The following is a 24,485-nucleotide window of genomic DNA, read 5'->3' as shown; positions in this document are numbered from 1 at the left end:
ATACTCAAAGATTTAACCTAAAAGGTGACTACAAAATATTACTATCATCATCATTACTATTAATGATAGTTATCACCCATGCTTCCCAAATGGCTACTCTAAGCACTACATAGGCTATCCCAGTTAATCCAAGTGTTAGTATTACCACTTTATAAATGAGGAAATAGGTGCAGAGAGTTTTGAGTTAAGATTTGATAAAGATCACATGGCCAGGAATCAAACCCATGGGCTGAATCTGAAGCCAGTGTTCTTCAACATTATGCAGAGTAAGTGGAATCTTCATGGCCACAGGTGACTCTCCTTGGAAATTAACCTCACTGTTTCCCCACTAACTCCTAGGCAATATAGCAAGCCTGACAGCTAGAGAAAGTGTTAAAATAATTCAATTTCTAACCATGTTTATAGGGAGGGACAAAGAGGTATCCAAGGGATGTTAGTGAAGTATGGCAAGAGAAAATTCCTACCACAGGTAGATTTTGTTGCTGAACTTGATTTTCTGTCCAACTGACAGTCAATTCCAGTCTGGGGCTAGGGAAGGGTTGGAGCTTTTGTCAAACAAACCAGCTCCACCAATTTTTCTGGCTTACATTTGAAAAGCCATTTGATTTCTGAATGTCTATAGCCTCTGATTCCCAGACATACTTAACTGCCTGCTTGACCTATATACAATTTATTGTCTGATAGGCATCTCAAACAATGTGGCCAAAACAGAACTTTTGATATTTCACTACCAAAATAGGCTCTGCTCTCAGCCTTCGTCATTTCAGTAAAGGACACTTCCATTCACTTCGTTGCTCAGGACAGAAGCCTAGGAGTCTTTGATTCCTCTCTTTTTCTCAAACCACACCTAAGCAAGTCACATTGACACCACTTCAAACTATGTCCAATATCTGTTTGCTTCTATCTACCTCTATTATTACCACTCTTATCCAAGCCACCACAATCTCTCATGTGGACCCCTGCAATCATCTCCTAACTAGTCTTTCAATCTTTCCTGTATATAATCCATTCTCCACACACCAGCCAGAGTGACTATTTTGTAAACATAAATAGTGTTATTCCCCAGCTTTAAGTCCTCTGGTGGCTTCCTATCACATGTACAATAAAACCAGAACTATAAGGCCTATGATATCTGCCCTTTCCCTAACTTTGCAACCTCATTTCAGATCTCTCTTCCCATCATTCACTACTCTCCCACCACTTTTGCATGTTCTTTTTTTCTGAAAGACACAAAGCTTATTTTCTCCTTAGTGTCTATTTGCTCTTCTCTTTGCTTGTAATAAGAATCCTCTAGATCTTTCTAAGATTGGGTCTTTCTTGACATTTGGGTCTTAATTTAAATGTTTCATCCTTAATGAGTCCTTCCATGATCACTCAATCTAAAACAGAACCTCAGTCTCTCTATACTTTATCAGCTTTAAATTCTTATATTTGTTTGTTATTTCCTCCCATTAGAATGTAAGTTTCACGAGAGGAAGTTTTATGCTTGTCTTATTCAAAGGTGAATATCCAGTGCCTAAAACAGTGCCTGGCATAGAGTAGGTGCTCAATAAATGTTTACTGAATGAACACATCTGTAAAATTGGAACAGTAATATCTACCTCACAAGATGGTTTAAAGAGATTGTCATGCTGAGTGAAGTAAGTCAGACAGAGAAAGACAAACATCATATGATATCGCTTATATGTGGTATCTAAAAAAGGTACAAATGAACTTATTTACAAAACAGAAATAGAGTCACAGATATAGAAAACAAACATATGGTTACCAAGGGGAAAAAGGGGGGAGGGATAAATTGGAAGATTGAGATTGACATATATACACTACTATATATAAAATAGATAACTAATAAGAGCCTACTGTATAGCACAGGGAACTCTACTCAATACTTTGTAATGACCTATATGCAAAAAGAACCTAAAAAAAGAGTGGATAACTGATTCACTTTGCTGTACAGCAGAAAGTAACACAACATTGTAAATCAACTGTATTCCAATAAAAAAAAATAATTTAAAAAGATGGTTTAAAGATTGAATAATATGCAGAAATAAATGCTTAGTATGAAGTAGGTGCTCAGAAGATCTGGCCCTCAATAATGAGATCATGATACACTTGAACCTGAGATTAATATCTGTCCCACTAGCTTTCCTACTCAGCTCAAGCATACGTTGAGCAAGTGTTTTGCTTCTCAATGCCTTGGATCTTCATCTGTAAAACGAGGACTTAAAGAGACTTCAGAGATTAGATGAGACAGCATGTAAAGTACCTACCATATTAGGTTCCCTTCTGCCCTTAGTTGTCATAAGGATCAAATGGGATAGTTGATAGGAAATGTGCTTTATAAACTGTGAGGAGTTATTTTACTGTAGGTTTGATATTCTCAAGCTGAGATCTGCAGACAGACAGATGATGTCAGATTCATTAGATTCTGGCTGTCAAATAAAATATGTTTTAAAATATAAATTTTGTACTCTTTAGAATCAAACAGGATTCTCCCTGCCAGCAAGCAGCACAAGGCTCTGCCCAAAGCCATTAACACCACAAAATCCATGCTTGGCAAAGCTAGTCCTCATTTTGGCAGATAGGCTTTCCATTAACAGATGGGAATCTGGCTCTTGGAGCACTTTGGGACAGGACTCAGAGGTACTTTGGGTAAAACACTTGTATGCCCAGTAATCCACTGGTCATCATGTCCTCGTTTCCTCCACCTGCTCATCTAGGTGGCTACAGCTCTTCAAGCTGGAGGGAAGGTGAATCCCCCATGGCAGCATCTATAATGTTTAACACTTTCTCCTTTGCATAGACTTCTATTTAGTTAAGAGAACTGGATTATTAATTAGTTTGTCTTACAAATGCATGTGGATTTCAATGATGAGAAATGGTGCATACTCTGTGCCTACTCTGAATTGCAAAACTTGATTATCAGCAGAGGCACACTTTGTGAGCTTCTGTTTCTACTGCAGAGTGCCAGTCTCCGCTGGGTCCTATTTCTACAATTATTTAACATTTATTGAACACCAATAGTTTACCGGGATCACTCTCTCTCTAATCGTGTCACTAATGATCCATCAGGCTCCTGTGGGTGACGAGAAGAAAGAGGAACAAGTTAATTATCAGTGTAGCGTTCAATCTGAATCAGTTAAATTGCCGGAATTACTGAAGTTTAGCTACTCAAGTAAAATGGTGACTAAATTTCTGCAGTAAAAACGAAAACATCTATCTTATTGCTAAGAGGAGTAGGGGCAAGTTAGGAGAAGGAAAACATAAACTGTGCTGGCTGTTAAAAAAGGAAGGCAAAGATGTCTAAAACAGGAAATAATCAGACATTCCACAAAGGAATCTGGAACATATAACTTCTAAACTTTTGCTCATGATGTTCCTTATACCTGAAACACATTTTTTACCTCACCTCTGCATGTTAAAAATTTATGTATTAAGATCAAGTTCAAATGCCAACTCTACCAAGTAACCTGGAGTGATCTTGGTATCTTCCTAGATATCTCTTTCCTTTATCTTCAAACATCTATTCATTCTCCATGTCCTGTCAATTATACCTCTTAAATACCTTTCACACTGTATATTTAAGAGTAGAGACTGTTTCAGTCAACATTACATCTTTGTCCCACATCCTTTCCAAGGAAAATGGGCTCAGAACCTTGAGCTCAGGCTGGGTTCTACAGAGTCTGCCCAGGCAGGAAAGTAAGTGAGGCTGATCCTTAATTGTGAGCCTAGGTCCAGGAACAACAACTTTATAAGACCAGAAGAAGGTAGCATTAAGAAGCAGGGAACTAACTAAATGTCAATGCTAAGATCTAAAAGGAAGTATCTGCTCTGGTGATCAGAACCTGCTCAGGTAAATGTGTTCAGGAGGGAATGCCTAGAGACATGCCCTTAGGCTGGTAGAGGGAGCCTGTGTCGAGGTGCAAGCCATGCGACCAAAGGGCAGGAGTTAAGGGCTCTAAGCCAGTCTGGACATCTCTAGCATCCATCACTGTGTCCGGCACATATTTTGACCTCGGTGTGTGTTTTTTTAAATGAATAGTGCCATAGAATTTGTCAGTCACTAAGGTTAGGGACTTTCTGGAAAAGTATAATCATCACAATCCAGGTCCAGAGAATCAAGCATCTTAACTCAAGGGACTAACTTGAGCAAATTCAGCAAATTGCTCTTGTGTGATTTTTCTCCTTGAATTTAAATCTTGTATTTAGAATTGGTAATGGCTAAGAGATAACCCCTCTGAACCACTTAAGGCAGAGCATATTGTTACTGCTGGCCTTTATCTGGTTAATCAAATAATAAAGTCAAACTGGCAACCAAAGGCGAGCTCCCAAGCTAACTCTAAAATACTTTCAATGTTATTTGTTCAGTAAACTGCAGAACATTAAATTTCTATATTAAGTAAATTACAGGGAAGAGCGCACTTTGCAAAATTAAAAAGTTCTTGGTTACTTGATCTATTATTCCACTGGGAAAGTTTCCAGAGTATGCCTTGTACAATTAGATAACTTTTTGCATGGATGGTGGGTGGTGGGGAAAGGGTTCGAAGGCTCAGCACATAGAGCACCAGGATTTCATCTGTAGTTCCATAGCTTATTTCTGGGCCCTGAGGCAGAAATCTTTGAGGACAAGCACCCAGTTCTGAGATGTATTCATGGCTTTAACCTTTTGCCTCAGATTAGGAATATCATGAAATCAAGAGATGAAATATGTAAGACAAAGCTGGAAGGGCCCATCAAAATCATTTGGTCCCCAGGTTTCCACACTGGGCCTGGAGGGCCTTAGATTGTTTCCAGAGAATCTTTTTAAGGTTTAGAATGCTTCAGAGCTCCTGTTGATCTATTTTACATGCTGGAATACTCTATAAAATTCCTATTGTAGAAAGAGTTCTCTAGCAAAAACAACCTTGAAAACCAATAATCTATACAGATATAGAGCAAAGGGCACTATTATTGACACAAGTCTGGCATGATTCCTTGGTTGTATATCTTCACTCCTTCACTTACTATGGAATCTCAGGCAAGCCACCAAAGAATTGTTTCATCTGTAAAATGGTGACAATATTATGGTAGATATTGGCTAGATATTGACCAATACCGTTTTCTCTTCCTGTGAAAGAGTACATATCTCAGCACACCTTGCAGGTAGTTTGTTCCAAGTGACAGTGTGGATGGAAGTTCCAAGAGATAAAGGAGTATGGATGGAAATAATGTATGCCACTTCCAGGCTTAGACTTAAAATCTCACATGTAGTCATTTATGTTTTCTTTTCCCCTTATACAGTGACCTTGAAGGCAATGGGTTGAGGACGACAGCATCCTAAAATTGAAGGGTCTTGGATCCCTGAGTTATCTCTTGAAAAAGAACCACCCATTGGAACTTTCTGACTCAGATTACCTTGTGATGTTTATGAGAACTAAACCTTTATTGTGTTAAACTACTGGAATATGGGGCTAGTATTCAATATTACTTATGCTGACTATCTACCCTCAAAATCTGGAGAAAGTTTACATAAAATATATTCAAAAGCAGAATAATGTATGTCATGTAAAAGATATTCAACAAATCTTAACTGAAACGTTATTAGAAACTAAGCTAATGCTCTTCCTACTGACACTCAATCTGCATTCCTTGACCTTGGACAAGTCCATCTCCTCTCTGGGTTGCAGTTCTTCCGTCTGTTACATAAAGAGTTTGTGCATTAATTCAAAAAATATTTATTGAGTATCCGCTATGTTCCATGTAGTCCTATTCTAGATTTTGAGTATACGATTTGACTAAGATAAACAAGGTACTGCTTTCATGAAGCTTGTATTCAAGTGAGGGGAAAAAATAAACAAAAAATAAAACATATATTCAAGAAAATATAACAGTAATAAGTGTTATACAAAAAATTAAAATAAGATGATATAATGAAACAGAGTGACTGGGTAGCTACTTTCGACTGGGTGGTCAGGAAAGACTTCCCTGAGAAAGTAATATTTAAGCAGAAACCAGGATAACAAGAAGGAACCTTGATTGCAGGGCAACAGTCTTCTGGGTAAAAGTACAGCAAGGGCAAAGGACCTAAGGCAGTGAAGATTTTAGCTGGCCTACCCTTACTGAAAGGCCTAAAATTTTTTTTCACTGAGGCACAAACTTACTGTCAGTGGTTCTGAAGATAGAAAGGAATTTGAAGATTTTCTGCTTCAACTTCCCTTACCTACTTCCTTCCAGTAAGGTTGAGCTTTGGAGTCTCAATTTACTAACTTAAAAAAGCTACTTAACTAATAAGGCTGAGTTTCTTCATCTGTAATATGGGGATAATATACATATACCATATAGGATTGTGAGATAATACATGCAGCATGACTGGGACAGTGCCTTTCACCTAGCAATGCCCAATAGCTGAAAGAGGAAGAGGAGATGTTGCTAAGGTTATAAAGGTGATGTAGTATGCAGCTGCATGGAAGCCAAACTTATGTGTTCTGACTCTTAACTCTAGATCAGAAAAAGCACTTAGAAAACAGCATAATCTAGAAATTGTTTTCCAGCTTGGTCAAGGAATCATTTATAACTTTTTCTCTAGAATAAACAATGCATTAGCAAGAATTTGTTGAGAATAGACATTTACTATTATTCATGTTACTTAGCCCACCCTGCTATATGACCCTGCATGTAATTTAGTTAGCCCTTACCTCAGTGTCTGATTCTTTAGGTATCTTTAGTCTCATCTCCACATTCAGTTTGGAAATCTTTCCAGATCAGGAACAAAGACCAGCGAGGAAGGGATTGTTGACTTCAGCCAAATCATCTCATCTCTCCTTTAGCCAGATCTCTTTTCCTGCTTTCTTGGGTCCCCGTTCGATCCATACAATACCCTCCCAACACATGAGGTAGATGAGATACATACCATTATCTCTGTGTGACAGATGAGAAAGTACAACAGGATGGGCAGAGTGGGGACTAAAACTCAGGTCTTTCGACTCCATGCTACCTCTAGATCTAAAGTATTTTGAAGGAATGATTGTAGTGCCTTCTTAATATATTTTCCATTTATTTAGGTTTCCCAAATAGGCATCAGGATCTGTATGGTGTAACATTTCAGCTATTGTGAAACTTTTTTTATTTTATTTTTATTTTTTATTATTATTATTTTTTGCGGTACACGGGTCTCTCACTGTTGTGGCCTCTCCAGTTGTGGAGCACAGGCTCCAGGCACGCAGGCTCCGGACGTGCAGGCTCAGGGCCCATGGCTCACGGGCCCAGCCGCTCTGCGGCATGTGGGATCTTCCCGGACCGGGGCATGAACCCGTGTACCCTGCATTGGCAGGCGGACTCTCAACCACTGTGCCACCAGGGAAGCCCCTATTGTGAAACTTTTGACCTCCTGCCTTCACGCTATAATCAGCAGTTAGTGCCTCCCTTATCTATATTTCTGGGAATTTAGAACTGCTGCATATAAGTATTGATATTAGCCTTTATAACAACTCTGATCATATTCTGTTGAAAGTATCTGTTTTCGTAGCTGTCTCCTCACCAGACCATGAGTTCCATTGCTCTATTCAAAATCTACTTCTGTGTTCTGCACATAGAAAGTACTGAATATGGGATTTTTAACAAGCTGCTCCCCTCTACCTGGTTCTTCTCCCCCCCCCCACTTATTATCCTCCTCCCCGCATCACTCTCTCCTAATTAACTCCTCCTACCCATGTTTGAGACCTCAGCTCATATGTTTACCCTCTAAGGTTCCTTCACTGCAGCACATCTCTCCCTTTAAGACAGGACATGCCTCCTTATATACCTTTATGACAGCATGTATCTCTCCTTTATAACACTTTAACAGAGTTCATAATCCTAAATTTATTTGTATAATTGTTGGATAAATTTGTGTGTCCCTTCTAGACTGAGCTCATTGAGAACAGTGTTACGGGCTGAATTGTGTCCCTCTGAAATTCATATGTTGAAGTCCTAAGCCCCAGTACCTCAGAATATGACTGTATTTGGATATGGGGTCTTCAAAGAGGCAAATAGGATAAAATGAGGTCAAATGGATGAGTCCTAATCCAATATGGCTGCTATACTTACAAGAAGAGAAGATTAGGATACAGACATGTATGTGTATGGAGGAAAGACCATGTGAAGACAGGGGAAAAATGGCCATCTATAAACCAAGGAAAGAGGCCTCAGAAGAAATCCTGCCAACCCCTTGGTATCAGACTTCTAGCCTCCAGAACTGTGAGAAAATAAATTTCTGTTGTTTAAGCTGCCCAGTGTGTGATAGTTTGTTATGGCAGCCTTAGCAAACTAATACTAATGTGAACCATGTTTGTTTTTATTTACTGATATCTCCCCAGTATATGTCATTGTACTTGGCACATGGCAGCCCTTCAATGAGTATTTGTTCATAGATGGCTGAAATGTTTGTTTAATTGAATTTACTGAAAAAGGTGAGGCAGTCGTTTTTGTCTGTCTTCCTGTTTGACTCTTTTGTTCAGGACCACTGAAAGTATCACAGACACCTGAATTTTATAGTGAACAGTATAGTGGAGTGAAGCGGACAGTAGCTGAGAACAATGACCTAAGTCAATGCAACTTAGAACCCAGGTTCTGGAAACTTCAGCTTTCACCCAAGGTCTGATCCTGGTCTTTTCAACCTCTAGAAGATGGCTTCCAGGGCAAAATAACCTACTAACTTCATACCTCTTTTATAAATTCTAGCTTTTCCATTTATAGTAGAAAATAATAAAATATAGGGAATGTGATAATTTACAAGATCAAAACCATGGATACAATTTTATTTAATAATTAAGCTGACTATTCTAAAGCTGATTTACAGAAAATCACATCCCAATTATTTTAAGTGGACATGAGATCGGTGAGGTCCCAATCTCTGTCCACATCCAGATCCCCTGAATCTCAGTTGAGCTCTAGTAAGGAAAGGTTTCACACCTGATGCTGCTTTTTGATACTGTGTACAATCGTTCCCTCTTATACATAGAAGTCATGAGTAATGGATAGGAAGGATACTGGCTTGGGAATCAGTAAACTTTGGTTCCAGTCCCAGTTTCTGCCACTAACTTGCTATGGGATTCTAGCCAAATTATTTCTTCTATCTGAAGCTCAGTCTTCTCATTTGTAAAATGAGGTGTTTACACCTGATAGCCTCTAAGATATCTTATATCTCTTGACATCCTATGCCATCACGAATCATACCCAAATTCCTAAGTAGAGCATTTGAATTTCTTCAATAAAAGGCTTGTCTTCCCTGCACTCATTTTTAATCCCTAATTCCATCTCCTCTGTACTTGCTGCCTGCATATTTTTGCATGAAATGTAGTTTCCCTAATTATCCATCCACTGATACACTACTTCTCTTTTCAGATTCAGCTTAAACCATACCCATTCCAGGATGTCTTCTTGCCTTCCCCACTCTACACCCCAACAGAATGTTTCTTGCACCTCTGCTGAGTGGTCAGTTCACTCAGTTGGGAAATAGTTATTTGTTTCCATGTCTAACTTGCCTTCTAAATCAAACTCCCAGAGTCTGGGGACTAACACAATGCCTGACATGCTGAAGACACCTCATCAAGTTACTAGTTTAAACGAAGCCTCCTCTTTCTTAAAAGTGTTTGTCCATATGAATTTAGGCATTTTCTTTGCAAAAAGGCAGCAGTAGAATGAGCCTTAGGGAAGAGGAGAAACAGCCTCAGCTGTGGCTGTCCCTGATGGTGACAGCTTGACCTGCACAGGGGCCCTGAAGAAGATAATGTCAGCTCCAGGCAGTTTTAAAGGCCTTCCTTCTAGTCTGCCAGGAGGCCCAACAGTCAGAGGTCTGGAAACCACAGGTCTGATGGTAGTGGCCAGAGGCAGGAGAAACCAGACTCTGGAGACATTGGCTTGATCTAGGGCTGCTGGCAGTGACACCCATAGCACTGGAGCAGAGGAAAAATGAAGGAAGATAAAATAGCATTAAAGAGTTATTATTATTGAATGCCTACCACACATCAAGAAAAAGCTAAACACTTTAGATGTGTTATTCTTAACCCTCATAATTTATCAATAGGACCTATATATTGCTCCTATTTTATAGATGGGGCTCAGGAAGGTTAATAAACTTAACAGACGTCATACAGTAGGAGTAGATGGAGCTGGGATCCAAACCCAGGTAAGGCTGGTCTTTTCTCTATAACACTGCCTTTGTCTTCAGGATCGTGCAATTCTCCCATCCCAACTTCAACTTCCTCCCCTCATCTAGGCGACTGTGTTCCATTTCTAAAGGGTTTGCACTCATACTCATTTAAGTGTTATCTCTTTATAGAATGTTTTCACTTTAATCATGGTCTATTAAAGATAGAAAAGTTTTCAAGACCCAAAGGACTTAATCTCACATGCTGGAAGAAGTGGCACAGGGTTGTAACACAAAGAACAATCACCTCTGACTCATGAGGTGTGAGTTCTAGTCCCAGCTCTGAGGTTAATCTGCTGTGTTCCCTTCCACAATTCATTTTCCCTGTTAGAGTCCCAGTTTCTTCATCAATAAAATGACAGCATAGGACTATGTGATCTCTAAGAGCTCTTCTAGCTCTGGCATTTTAGGGCATTTAATCAAACAGGCTTTTGTAGGTTCCTGAACGGGAATAAAGATGTTAAATATGACCTTGTTTCTATAAACTTGTTAAATATGGCCCATTCCTAAATTGGGACTGGCTTCCACAAAGACAGGGCAGAAGGCAATGAATGGGTAATTACAATGAGTATAATTAATGATCATACAATTATCACTCACTCTGTGCCATGCTTCTTTCACAGCACAAGGAGAACTGCATCCTGGGAGACGGTGGATGAGAAAAAGATCCAGTGATCAATGATCAGTTCTCATCTTACTCAGTCTTTAAAGAGCATTTGACACAGTTGATTATTCCTGCCTTTGTTGAAGGCTGTTTTCCTTGGCTTCATGTCATCATACTTTCCAGCTTTCCTCCTAGATCACTTGTCACTTTCTCAGTTATATCTATTGGTTCCTCTTTGTCTTCCAGACTTCTAATGCTGGAAAACCCCTAGAGTCCTTCTCTCATCCCTCTTTATTCTCTATCCACACTTGCTCCCTAGGTGAGCATCCATTCACTTTAATTTAAATATTACCTCTATGCTAATGATTCCTTAATTATATTCTAAGCCCTAACTTTCCCTCTGAGCTCCAGATACTTACTCCTACATTTTGTCTTGGATGTCTAATAGGTATCCCAAATTTATCATGTATAAATTTGAACTTATGATCCCAACCTTCCACCTCTATTCTTCCTCAGTATTATTAGTAATGGAAACACCATTTACCAAAATGCTTACTTAGCAAAGCCAAAACCAAGGTATCATCTTTGACTGCTCTTTCCTTCACCCATTACATTTAATTTATCAGCAAGTTCTCTTGACTTCCCCCAACATCTCTCCATCTCCACTAATATAACCTCCGTCCAAGTCACCATCACCTGGACTGAGGCAGGAGCCTAATTGCTCTCCCTGATTCCATATGTGCTGTCAATTAGAAATGTGTATCAGATCATGTCGTTCCCTTGCTCATTGGCTTCTCATCAGACACACACTAAAATTTAAACTCCTTACTATGGCCTACAAGGTTCTATGTGACCTGACCCCTACCTATCTCTCTGATTTCATATTCTGTTCTCTAACTTAGTCTACTTCAGCACAACAGCCTTCTTGCTATCTTTCAAGCACATCAAGTTTGTTCCTGCCCTAAGGTTTTTGTATGTGCTGTTCTCTTTGCATGGAACACACTTTCCACAGATCTTTACATGTTGCCCTCCTCATTTTAATTCAGTTAAAATTCAGTTAAAATAATTCTCTATGAAAAGTTCACCTCCTCAGAGAGCAAAAGAACAATAAGCATGTCATTTCAAAATGAAGCAGGTATCAATTGGTGACTAACTCCCTTTCCCAGAGAGTTCAACATGAAAGGATAGTTCTCTCCCAAGTACCCTCCCCTCAAACAGCCAGTCCTTTCTGAGGGAAAAGTTCTCACCACAGTGAAGAAATAGGGTCACTGAAGAACATGTCTGTCTGGGTGTTAAGGACTGATGGCTGTGTCCCCCCACAAATTCCTATGTTGAAATCCTAACTCCCAATGTAATTATATTAATGTGAGGCAGGAGATAGATATGGGCTCCAGGCTAGGCATTTACAACTAGCCTCCTGTATACATTTCCTGAGGAAGGAGGCAGGTGGGCTCTAGGCTAGATATTTACAATCAGCCTCCTGTCTGCACTTCAAGATAGAAATAACAGCAGGAACAGAGTAAATAGGTGGACTTTGTTTCCTGTGGACACTTTAAGATAACAGTCATGGCAGGGACAGAGAGGGGCTAGACCCTGTTTGAGTAAAGATCAAGAGGTCACATATTTCCCATCCTTGGGGCAAGGGAGACCTCCCTGACTGTACATGTGCAGAAAGGCTCCTTGGGGGTCAAAAAGGAGGAGGCACCACCCCATAATATGTGACGCCGAGGCCTCTGGGCTGGAATCCATCTTGGAAAAAAAGTTGTACAAGCATGTTGGGGAGTGGTCCTAGGGCATGTCAGGTGTGGAAAAAGAAACCAGATAATTGGCAAAAGGTAAACAAAGACCTGGAAGAACTGCCCTATATAAATGATTTAACTGCCTCTTTACTGTACTCTTCCTCATTAGAGAGGACGCCCACACCTTTCTCCCCATGTGTATATCTCTGCCTTGCTTCTCTCTTAACTAAACAAACTGTTTCTCTGTGTACTCTCCCACTTGTTGTGCTATGTCTCTAATAATAAATTTTATACCTGGTTTTACAGTTTTTGACTTCTTGAGAAATGCATTTTTCAATGGGGGCAAGGGCCAGGCGTATTTTGCTTTGAGTCTCTAGCCCCTGGTGGACTAGCGGCTAGGATTCCTGGTTTTTATCCAGGCTACCCAAGTTCAATCCTGGGCAGGGAACTAATATGGTGCTTCAAGCCACCTCTCACTGCTGTCTCTCTGAGATCATTAGGAGGTGGGATCTTTGGGAGGTGATGAGGTCACGAGGGTAGAGCCCTCCTGAATGGTATTAGTGCCCTTTTAAAGGAGACTTCAGAATACTCTCACCCTCTTTCCACCATCTGAGGACACAGTAAGAAAACAGCAGTCTATGAACTAGGAAGTGGTCTCTCGCTAGACACCAAATCTGCCAGTATCTTGATCTTAGACTTCCCATCCTCCAGGACTGTAAGAAATAAATGTGTTTTATGTTTGTTTGTTTAAGCCACCTGGTCTATGGTTATAGCAGCCAAAATTTTGTTATAGCAGCCCCAAATGACTAAGATATCAGGTATACTTCTTAAACCTTTGGAGGTATAACACAATTGTCTCATTTTATTCTTCTATAAAAGAGCACATGAGAACAGACTTTATGAGTCAACCACAAGAAGTCTTCCAAAGTTCTCCCTCAGAAATTAGGGTGCTGGAGGGTGGGGAGAACACATTTTGTATCACCGTATTTCACAAAATTAAGACTTACCTATTGTTTCATTCAAATTTCTCCCCAACTTGTCATGGCTTTCTTTCCTAAAGAGGAGAAAACCTGCTTCCTAACTACTGCCTTGAATGGATATTCTGATAAACCATGACATCTCTACATGCCTCCAAATGTTCCAAGACACCATTAATCTAATAAACTAGATGCCCAGAAAACAATTGACTGATTAGCTAGGCTGATTTGTAGATGTGTTTTCTAAAGCATATGAGTGTTATTTTCAGGCAAGCAAATGGCTCTCTTATCATCTTACATTTTTCAAATACTCCCTCTTCACTAATTCAAAATGTTGAAAAATAAGGCACTATCAGCACAGCAACAAATGCCAAGAGTTCCTTTTATGGTTTTATTTTCATTTGCATGGCAAATGTAAATTCTGAGCAAAGTGACCTTGGTTATAAAAAATAAGAAGGCAGCATCAGGATTGATGGGCCCCACTATTAGTATTTCATTGTGACAGGCAGGAAAGAAGTATGTTGATCCTGAAGGTTTGTTGAGATGTGATCCTGAATGCAGGCCAAATGGGAAATACCTTCCTAGGGAGAGTAATTTCCATCTAAACAATGAGAACTTTGTTGATACCTGGCAGCTACCTAAAGAGAATAACTACTTTCTGACAAGATCCTTTAAACTCAAACCATGACAATGAACTTCATCTGATTGACCTCAAAGCCATATGCCCACTAGACTTTCACCTTATATCAAAAAATCAGTGGCTCTGGCATGGAATGATGAACAGCAAGTTCAGCAATAAATGTTATAGAGACTGCTGACCACAGCACACGACCAGGTCAGGATGACTAAGCACAAGAACCAAGTTACAAAATGTGGAGATGTCACCTTTGTCCTAATGGCACATAAAGTTAATTGGGGGAAAAGTTAGGGCCAGGCCCATACAAAAGTGGCTTATAAAGGAGACAAGTTGTCCTTTGTTAACTCTCAGGGTGTTTCTCTCCCCGCTGCCTCTCTGTGCTCTCCTGCAGATGCTAACAGTTGTACTCATCTTAGTCTCACGTGATAGTCAACAGCTTCACATGGAGACTGCTCCTTGATGGTAAGCCATTGATGGCAGCTTGTCAGGACCCTGTTTCCTTAGTCCCTGCATGTATTGAAGATGCAACCCAAACCCAGACCCAGGCTCTGTACTTGGGAGAACCAGACCAAGTAGTAAGCCCCACCCTAAGAGTGGGATTGCAGAGGGGGCTGGAGTGGACTCTGTTGTCCTAAACATATTCTGTGAGAAATAGCATACGCCAGAAAAACATAGGTATTAGATTCAGAATACTCTCTCTATTACATGTTTTCTATATGCCAAGCTTTGTGAATTTATCCTCTCAGTTACCCTCTAAGGCAGACACTATAATCCTCACTTGACTAATGAAGAAAGAAGGCTTACAAAGGTAAGGGATTTGTTCCATGGTCACAGAGCCAACAGATGGCTAACCACTTCAAGTCTCAGTCTCCTTCTCAGTAACAGGAGATACTAACTTCCTTAGAGTGTTGTAAGGAATAATGAGAAATAGTGCTTGGCACACAGTAGAACTCCTGTTTATCTGTGCAAATTCATATTGGTATCTTGGTAACTTCCTACATCTCAATCGTACAGAACTACACTCAGCTGTCTTCCTTCTGACTTGGGAAGCTTCCTCCACTTCATTCCTTGTTCAAGTTATACACATCCTATAGGTTCCATGTCCATTTATTTCCAGACTCATCTCTCTTCACAATCTTCCCCATTCCTCATTGTCTACTCCACCACAATCGGCACTCTACCTATTCCAAAAGTGATGACCAACCCCTGCTTGAATACTTTTACTGACAAGGAGTCATTTTCCCATGAAACAGTTCATATGATCTTTGATTAGCACTGTATATTTTAAAAAATTATTACGTAAACATAAATAAGAACTGGCACAAAGATTTAGTTATAAGGGTGTCACCATTTGCAATTAGAAACTTCAGTGTGTGACCATAGGAAGTTTATTATATAAATTATGAAGCATCTTTATAATGGAAAAAAAATAAAGCCCTTAAAAGTGATATAGATCAACACTTTTTTTTTTTTACATCTTTATTGGAGTAAAATTGCTTTACAATGGTGTGTTAGCTTCTGCTTTATAACAAAGTGAATCAGTTATACATATGTTCCCATATTTCTTCCCTCCTGGGTCTCCCTCCCTCCCACTCTCCCTCTCCCACCACTCTAGGTGGTCACAAAGCACCGAGCTGATCTCCCTGTGCTATGCGGCTGCTTCCCACTAGCTATTTTACGTTTGGTAGTGTATATATGTCCATGCCACGCTCTCACTTTGTCACAGCTTACCCTTCCCCCTCCCCATATCCTCAAGTCCTTTCTCTAGTAGGTCTGTGTCTTTATTCCTGTCTTACCCCTAGGTTCTTCATGACATTTTTTTCCCCTTAGATTCCATATATATGTGTTAGCATACAGTATTTCTCTTTCTCTTTCTGACTTACTTCAATCTGTATGACAGACTCTAGGTCTATCCACCTCATTACAAATAGCTCAATTTCATTTCTTTTTATGGCTGAGTAATATTCCATTGTACATATGTGCCACATCTTCTTTATCCATTCATCCGAGGATGGACACTTACATTGTTTCCATCTCCAGGCTATTGTAAATAGAGCTGCAATGAACATTTTGGTAGACTTTTTTGAATTATGGTTTTCTCAGGGTATATGCCCAGTAGTGGGATTGCTGGGTCATATGGTAGTTCTATTTGTAGTTTTTTAAGGAACCTCCAAACTGTTCTCCACAGTGGCTGTACCAATTCACATTCCCACCAGCAGTGCAAGAGTTCTCCCATTTCTCCACACCCTCTCCAGCATTTATTGTTTCTAGATTTTTTAATGATGGCCATTCTGACTGGTGTGAGATGATATCTCATTGTAGTTTTTATTTGCATTTCTCTAATGATTAATGATGTTGAGCATTCTTTCATGTGTTTGTTGGCAGTCTGTATATCTTCTTTGGAGAAATGTCTATTTAGGTCTTCTGCCCATCTTTGGATTGGGTTGTTTGTTTTTTTTGTTATTGAGCTGCATGAGCTGCTTATAAATTTTGGAGATTAATCCTTTGTCAGTTGCTTCATTTGCAAATATTTTCTCCCATTCTGAGGGTTGTCTTTTGGTCTTATTTATGGTTTCCTTTGCTGTGCAAAAGCTTTGAAGTTTCATTAGATGACATATGTTTATTTTTGTGTTTATTTCCATTTCTCTAGGAGGTGGGTCCAAAAGGATCTTGCTGTGATTTATGTCACAGAGAATTCTGCCTATATTTTCCTCTAAGAGTTTGATAGTTTCTGGCCTTACATTTAGGTCTTTAATCCATTTTGAGCTTATTTTTGTGTATGGTGTTAGGGAGTGATCTAATCTCATACTTTTACATGTACCTGTCCAGTTTTCCCAGCACCACTTATTGAAGAGGCTGTCCTTTCTCTACTGAACATTCCTGCCTCCTTTATCAAAGATAAGGGGACCATATGCACGTGGGTTTATCTCTGGGCTTTCTATCTTGTTCCATGGATCTATATTTCTGTTTTTGTGCCAGTACAATACTGTCTTGATTACTGTGGCTTTGTAGTATAGTCTGAAATCAGGGAGCCTGATTCCTCCAGCTCCAGTTTTCGTTCTCAAGATTGGTTTGGCTATTCAGGGTCTTTTGTGTTTCATTACAAATTGTGAAATTTTTTGTTCTAGTTCTGTGAAAAATGCCAGTGTTAGTTTGATAGGGATTGCATTGAATCTGTACATTGCTTCGGGTAGTAGAGTCATTTTCACAATGTTGATTCTTCCAATACAAGAACATGGTATATCTCTCCATCTATTTCTATCATCTTCAGTTTCTTTCATCAGTGTCTTACAGTTTTCTGCATAGAAGTCTTTTGTCTCCTTAGGTAGGTTTATTCCTAGATATTTTATTGTTTTTGTTGCAGTGGTAAAGGGGAGTGTTTTCTTGATTTCACTTTCAGATTTTTCATCATTAGTGTATAGGAATGCCAGAGATTTCTGTGCATTGATTTTGAATCCTGCTACTTTATCAAATTCATTGATTAGCTCTAGTAGTTTTCTGGTAGCATCTTTAAGGATTCTCTATGTATAGTATCATGTCATCTGCAAACAGTGACAGCTTTACTTCTTCTTTTCTGATTTGGATTCCTTTTATTTCCTTTTCTTCTCTGATTGCTGTGGATAAAACTTCCAAAACTATGTTGAATAAGAGTGGGGAGAGTGGGCCACCTTTTCTTGTTCCTGATCTTAGTGGGAATGGTTTCAATTTTTCACCACTGAGGACGATGTTGGCTGTGGGTTTGTCATATATGGCCTTTATTATGTTGAGGAAAGTTCCTTCTATGCCTACTTTCTGTAGGGTGTTTATCATAAATTGGTGTTGAATTTTGTCAAAAGGTTTCTCTGCATCTATTGAGATGAGCATATGGTTTTTCGCCTTCAATTTGTTAATATGGTGTATCACATTGATTGATTTGTGTATATTGAAGAATTCTTGCATTCCTGGAATAAACCCCACTTGATCATGGTGTATGATCCTTTTAATGTGCCGTTGGATTCTGTTTGCTAGTATTTTGTTGAGGATTTTTGCATCTATGTTCATCAGTGATACTGGCCTGTAGTTTTCTTTCTTTGTGACATCCTTGTTTGGTTTTGGTATCAGGGTGATGGTGGCCTCGTAGAATGAGTTTGGGAGTGTTCCTTCCTCTGCTATATTTTGGAAGAGTTTGAGAAGGATAGGTGTTAGCTCTTCTCTAAATGTTTGATAGAATTCACCTGTGAATCCATCTGGTCCTGGGCTTTTGTTTGTTGGAAGATTTTTAATCACAGTGTCAATTTCAGTGCTGTGATTGTTCTGTTCATATTTTCTATTTCTTCCTGATTCAGTCTTGGCAGGTTGTGCATTTCTAAGAATTTGTCCATTTCTTCCAGGTTGTCCGTTTTATTGGAATAGAGTTGCTTGTTGTAATCTCTCATGATCTTTTGTATTTCTGCAGTGTCAGTTGCTACTTCTTTTTCATTTCTAATTCTATTGATTTGAGTCTTCTCCCTTTTTTTCTTGATGAGTCTGGCTAATGGTTTATCAATTTTGTTTATCTTCTCAAGGAACCAGCTTTTAGTTTTATTGATCTTTGCTATCATTTCCTTCATTTCTTTTTCATTTATTTCTGATGTGATCTTTATGATTTCTTTCCTTCTGCTAACTTTGGGGTTTTTTTGTTCTTCTTTCTCTAATTGCTTGAGGTGCAAGGTTAGGTTGTTTATTCGAGATGTTTCCTGTTTCTTAAGGTAGGATTGTATTGCTATAATCTTCCCTCTTAGAACTGCTTTTGCTTCATCCCATAGGTTTTCGGTCATCGTGTCTCCTTTGTCAATTGTTTCTAGGTTTTTTTTATTTCCTCTTTGATTTCTTCAGTGATCACTTCGTTATTAAGTAGTGTATTGTTTAGCCTCCATGTGTTTGTATTTTTTACAGATCTTGTCCTGTAATTGATATCTAGTCTCATAGCACTGTGGTTGGAAAAGATACTTGATACAATTTGAATTTTCTTAAATGTACCAAGGCTTGATTTGTGACCCAGGATATGATCTATCCACAGAATGTTCCATGAGCACTTGAGAAAAATGTGTATACTGTTGATTTTGGATGGAATGTCCTATACATATCAATTAAGTCCATCTTGTTTAATGTATCATTTAAAGATTGTGTTTCTTTATTTATTTTCATTTTGGATGATCTGTCCATTGGTGAAAGTGGGGTGTTAAAGTTCCCTACTATGAATGTGTTACTGTTGATTTCCCCTTTTATGGCTGTTAGTATTTGCCTTATGTATTGAGGTGCTCCTATGTCGATTGCATAAATATTTACAATTGTTAAATCTTCTTCTTGGATCGATCCCTTGATCATTATGTAGTGTCCTTTTTTGTCTCTTTTAATATTCCTTATTTTAAAGTCTATTTTGTCTGATATGAGAATTGCTACTCCAGCTTTCTTTTGGTTTCCATTTGCATGGAGTATCTTTTTCCATCCCCTCACTTTCAGTCTGTATGTGTCTCTAGGTCTGAAGTGGGTCTCTTCTAGACAGCATATATATGGGTCCTGTTTTTGTATCCATTCAGCCAATCTGTGTCTTTTGGTGGGAGCATTTAATTCATTTACATTTAAGGTAATTATCAATATGTATGTTCCTATTACCATTTTCTTAATTGTTTTGGGTTTGTTATTGTAGGTCTTTTCCTTGTCTTGTGTTTCTTGCCTAGAGAAGATCCTTTTGCATTTGTTGTAAAGCTGGTTTGGTGGTGCTGAACTCTCTCAGCTTTTGCTTGTCTGTAAAGGTTTTAATTTCTCCATCAAATCTGAATGATCTCATTACTCTACTCCTTGCTGGGTAGAGTAATCTTGGTTGCAGGTTTTTCTCCTTCATCACTTTAAATATGTCCTGCCAGTTCCTTCTGGCTTGCAGAGTTTCTGCTGAAAGATCAGCTGTTAACCTTATGGGGATTCCCTTGTGTGTTATTTGTTGTTTTTCCCTTGCTGCTTTTAATATGTTTTCTTTGTATTTAATTTTTGACAGTTTCATTAATATGTGTCTAGGCGTGTTTCTCCTGGATTTATCCTACATGGGACTCTCTGTGTTTCCTGGACTTGATTAACTATTTCCTTTCCCATATTAGGGGAGTTTTCAACTATAATCTCTTCAAATCTTTTCTCAGTCCATTTCTTTTTCTCTTCTTCTTCTGGAACCTCTATAATTCGAATGACGGTGCGTTTAATGTTGTCCCAGAGGTCTCTGAGACTGTCCTCAGTTGTTTTCATTCTTTTTTCTGCTCTGCAGTTGTTATATCCACTATTTTATCTTCCAGGTCACTTATCCATTCTTCTGCCTCAGTTATTCTGCTAATGATCCCTTCTAGAGTATTTTTAATATCATTTATTGTGTTGTTCTTCATTGCTTGTTTCATCTTTAGTTCTTCTAGGTCCTTGTTAAATGTTTCTTGCAGTTTCTCTATTCTATTTCCAAGATTTTGGATCATCTTTACTATCATTATTCTGAATTCTTTTTCATGTAGACTGCCTATTTCCTCTTCATTTGTTAGGTCTGGTGGGTTTTTATCTTGCTCCTTCTTCTGCTGTGTGTTTTTCTGTCTTCTCATTTTGCTTATCTTACTGTGTTTGGGGTCTCCTTTTTGCAGGATGCAGGTTCTTAGTTCCTGTTGTTTTTGGTGTCTGTCCCCAGTGGCTAAGGTTGGTTCAGTGGGTTGTGTAGGCTTCCTGGTGGAGGGGACTGGTGCCTGTGTTCTGGTGGATGAGGCTGGATCTTGTCTTTCTGGTGGGCAGGTCCACGTCTGGTGGTGTGTTTTGGGGTGTCTGTGAACTTATTATGATTTTAGGCAGCCTCTCTGCTAATGGGTGGTGTTGTGTTCCTGTCTTGCTAGTTGTTTGGCATAGGGTGTCCAGCACTGTAGCTTGCTGGTTGTTGAATGAAGCTGGGTGTTGGTGTTGAGATGGAGATCTCTGGGAGATTTTCGCCATTTGATATTACATGGAGCTGGGAGGTCTCTTGTGGACCAGTGTCCTGAAGTTGGCTCTCCTTCCTCAGAGGCACAGCACTGACTCCTGGCTGCAGCACCAAGAGACTTTCATCGCATGGCTCAGAATAAAAGGGAGAAAAAGTAGAAAGGAAGAAAGAAAGAAAGAGGATAAAAGAAAATAAAGTTAGGTAAAATGAAATAAAGTTATTAAAATAAAAAATAATTATTAAGAAAAATATGTTTATAAAAAAGTAAAAAAAAAAATAAAATAAACAATGGACAGATAAAACCCTAGGACAAATGGTGAAAGCAAAGCTATACAGACAAAATCTCACACAGAAGCATACACATACACACAAAAAGAGGAAAAGGGGAAAAAATAACATATGTTGCTCTCAAAGTCCACCTCCTCAATTTGGGATGATTCATTGTCTATTCATGTATTCCACAGATGCAGGGTACATCAAGTTGATTGTGGAGCTTTAATCTGCTGCTCCTGAAGCTGCTGGAAGAGATTTTCCTTTCTGTTCTTTGTTCGCACTGCTCTCAGTGTTCAGCTTTGGATTTGGGCCCATCTCTGCGTTAGGTCACCGGAGGACGTCTGTTCTTCGCTCAGACAGGACGGGGTTAAAGGAGCCGCTGATTGGGGGGCTCCAGCTCACTCAGACCGGGGGGAGGGAGGGGTAAGGAGTGCAGGGTGAGCCTGCGGCGGCAGAGGCCGGCATGACGTTGCACCAGCCTGAGGCACGCCGTGCATTCTCCCAGGAAAGTTGTCCCTGGTTCACGGGACCCTGGCAGTGGCAGGCTGCGCAGGCTCCCTGGAAGGGAGGTGTGGATAGTGACCTGTGCTTGCACACAGGCTTCTTGGTGGCGGCAGCAACAGCCTTAGCATCTCATGCCCGTCTCTGAGGTCCGCGCTGTTAGCCGCGGCTCGCGCCCATCTCTGGAGCTCCTTGAAGCAGCGCTCTTAATCCCCTCTCCTCACGCACCAGGAAACAAAGAGGGAAGAAAAAGTCTCTTGCCTCTTCGGCAGGTCCAGACTTTTTCCCGGACTCCCTTCGGCTAGCCGTGGTGCACTAACCCCTTCAGGCTGTGTTCACCCCCACAACCCCTGTCCTCTCCTTGCCCTCCGACCAAAGCCCGGGCCTCAGCTCCCAGCCCCGCCTGCCCCGGCGGGTGAGCAGACAAGCCTCTCGGGCTGGTAAGTGCTGGTTGGCGCGGACCCTCTGTGCGGAAATCTCTCCGCTTTGCCCCCCGCACCCCTGTGGCTGCACTCTCCTCCGCGGCTCTGAAGCTTCCCCCCTCCGCCACCCGCAGTCTCTGCCCGCGAAGGGGCTTCCTAGTGTGTGGAAACCTTTCCTCCTTCATGGCTCCCTTCCACTGGTGCAGGTTACGTCCCTATTCTTTTGTCTCTGTTTATTCTTTTTTCTTTTCCCCTACACAGGTACGTGGGGAGTTTCTTGCCTTTTGGGAGGTCTGAGGTTTTCTTCCAGTGTTAAGTAGGTGTTCTGTAGGAGTTGTTCCACGTGTAGATGTATTTCTGATGTATCTCTGGGGAGGAAGGTGATCTCCGCGTCTTACTCTTCTGCCATCTTCCCCTAGATCTCCCGATCAACACTTATTGAAATGGAAATACATTCATTGATCTACTAATAAATTAAAAAAGCAGATCACAAAGCCTACTATAGTTTATACAGCTCTAGCATTCCTGCAAATATTCCCCATATTATAGTGTTGCATATGTCTCTCTTCATCACAAGAGGAGATGTTCCTGAGGACAAGACCTTGTCTTATTAATTCTGTTTTCATTTCAATAGGCCTCCAGTGAGTACTTTTCATGAATACATATGTTAAGGGCTAGAGGCTCAGACATGAACTGGACATTTGGTCTGTCAATGTCTATACTGCACTTCTAGGTACAAACCAACTTTAGTAACTACAAGTTACACTGAATTAGACTGGAATGGGTTGGGTTAGATAGAATAGTTTTCTATAATTTTGGCTACTGAATAGGATTTTAGTAGAAGGCAAAGGGAACTGGACTGCAGTCAGAAGATTGATGCATAAACAGAAGCTCTGGCACTTATTAGCTGTGAGATTACTGGCAAGTCTTAGTTACTTCATTTATAAAACAAAACAAAACAAATACTGTTTACCTCACAGGTCTAAAGTAATGATTAGACATAATAAAGTATGTAAAAGTTATTCATACAATCACTGGCATGTAATGCATATTTAGTAAATGGTTTCCAAAAAGGACATTAACTCAAAAATCAAAGCAAATAAGGCAAAAAACAAAACACTGAAACTAAATGCCCACCCTGTGCCAGGAACTCGGCTTGATGTTAGGGACACAGAGATTAAATCATCTTTCCAGCCAATCAAAAGTTGTCCTCTTGTTCTTCCAGGGATCAATTTGCCTCCACTGCATGCACTGAAGACACTGGGGACAAAAAGTCAGAGGCAAGGTCGACACTGTCTCTCCATGTTATCACAGGATTGATCAGGTGCTGGCATCACCCAGACCAGCTCAAAGAGTAAAACACTGCTACTTTCCTTCCTCACCCTGGGAAAGGTCATGTCTCACAGGTTCTGGCTTCCATGCTCCCATTCCACTCACAGTCATGTATTTTTGGCATGCTTAGAGTGACCAATTGTTCCAGTTTTCCCAGCACTGACAGGTTTCCCAGAACATGGGGCTTCCAGTGCTAAAATCAGGGCAATCCCAGGCAAATGGAGATGGCTGGTCACTCTATGTGCTAATGGCTCCCCAAGAGAGAGCCTGATACATGCCAGCATGCACTATGCCCTTGTGGGGCAGATGCAGTAGAGGTTGCCAAAAGAACTGGCTTATATTAGCCACTTGGACTAAGCTATGAATCTCCTTTCCATCAGGATGTTTTTTCTCCCAAGACCAACAGCTTTTTTTGGTGCCTTGGTCTGGAATAATCAACACTTTTTAAGTCACTCTGAAAAGATCCTAGCAAAGTGGAAAACCACATAGGCTCTGGAGTCAGAGAACACTGTTTTAGAATACAGGTTCCACTATTAGTTAGTTTACAACTTTAGAAAAGACACAGCTTCTTCATTCCTCAGTTTTCTTATCTGTAAAACAACCTCATAGAGATGCCAGAAGTATTAAATGAGCTAACAAACTAAAACACATAGTAGAATAGCAGAATTCAAATTAATTCTGTGTGTCCACTAATTGGTCCTCTCCTGAAGCTGTTTATAATTTTCTGTGTTCATTATAATTATTGATGATGAAAATGATGATTGTGACAAGTAGGGAGAAAGTTGGTGAAGTTAATTAAAAATTCTAAGCATATGATATTTCCGAGAGACACAGACTGTGTCACATTTTTATTACAACAGGTTTTTAAAAGGTAGCA

At 39.9% G+C, this 24,485-nt stretch overlaps 1 protein-coding gene and 1 long non-coding RNA gene across 2 annotated transcripts in view; both read right to left on the bottom strand.

Annotated features, from left to right (window-relative positions):
* The window catches only part of AGBL4 (AGBL carboxypeptidase 4), a 1,394,453-nt gene that overhangs the window by 834,526 nt on the left and 535,442 nt on the right, over positions 1–24,485 (bottom strand). The gene's annotated exons all lie outside the window — the stretch shown is intronic.
* On the bottom strand, positions 2,367–23,489 carry LOC125961591 (uncharacterized). Its single transcript, XR_007472462.1, has 3 exons — positions 23,414–23,489; positions 3,030–3,076; positions 2,367–2,392 (listed from the first exon to the last, which is right to left on the bottom strand). It is a non-coding gene; the product is annotated as an uncharacterized LOC125961591 (long non-coding RNA).

This window comes from Orcinus orca, chromosome 1 (assembly GCF_937001465.1).
Source record: "Orcinus orca chromosome 1, mOrcOrc1.1, whole genome shotgun sequence".
NCBI lineage: Eukaryota > Metazoa > Chordata > Mammalia > Artiodactyla > Delphinidae > Orcinus > Orcinus orca.
The sequence above is the reverse complement of the archived record's forward strand: the minus strand, read 5'-3'. Positions and strand labels throughout refer to the sequence as shown.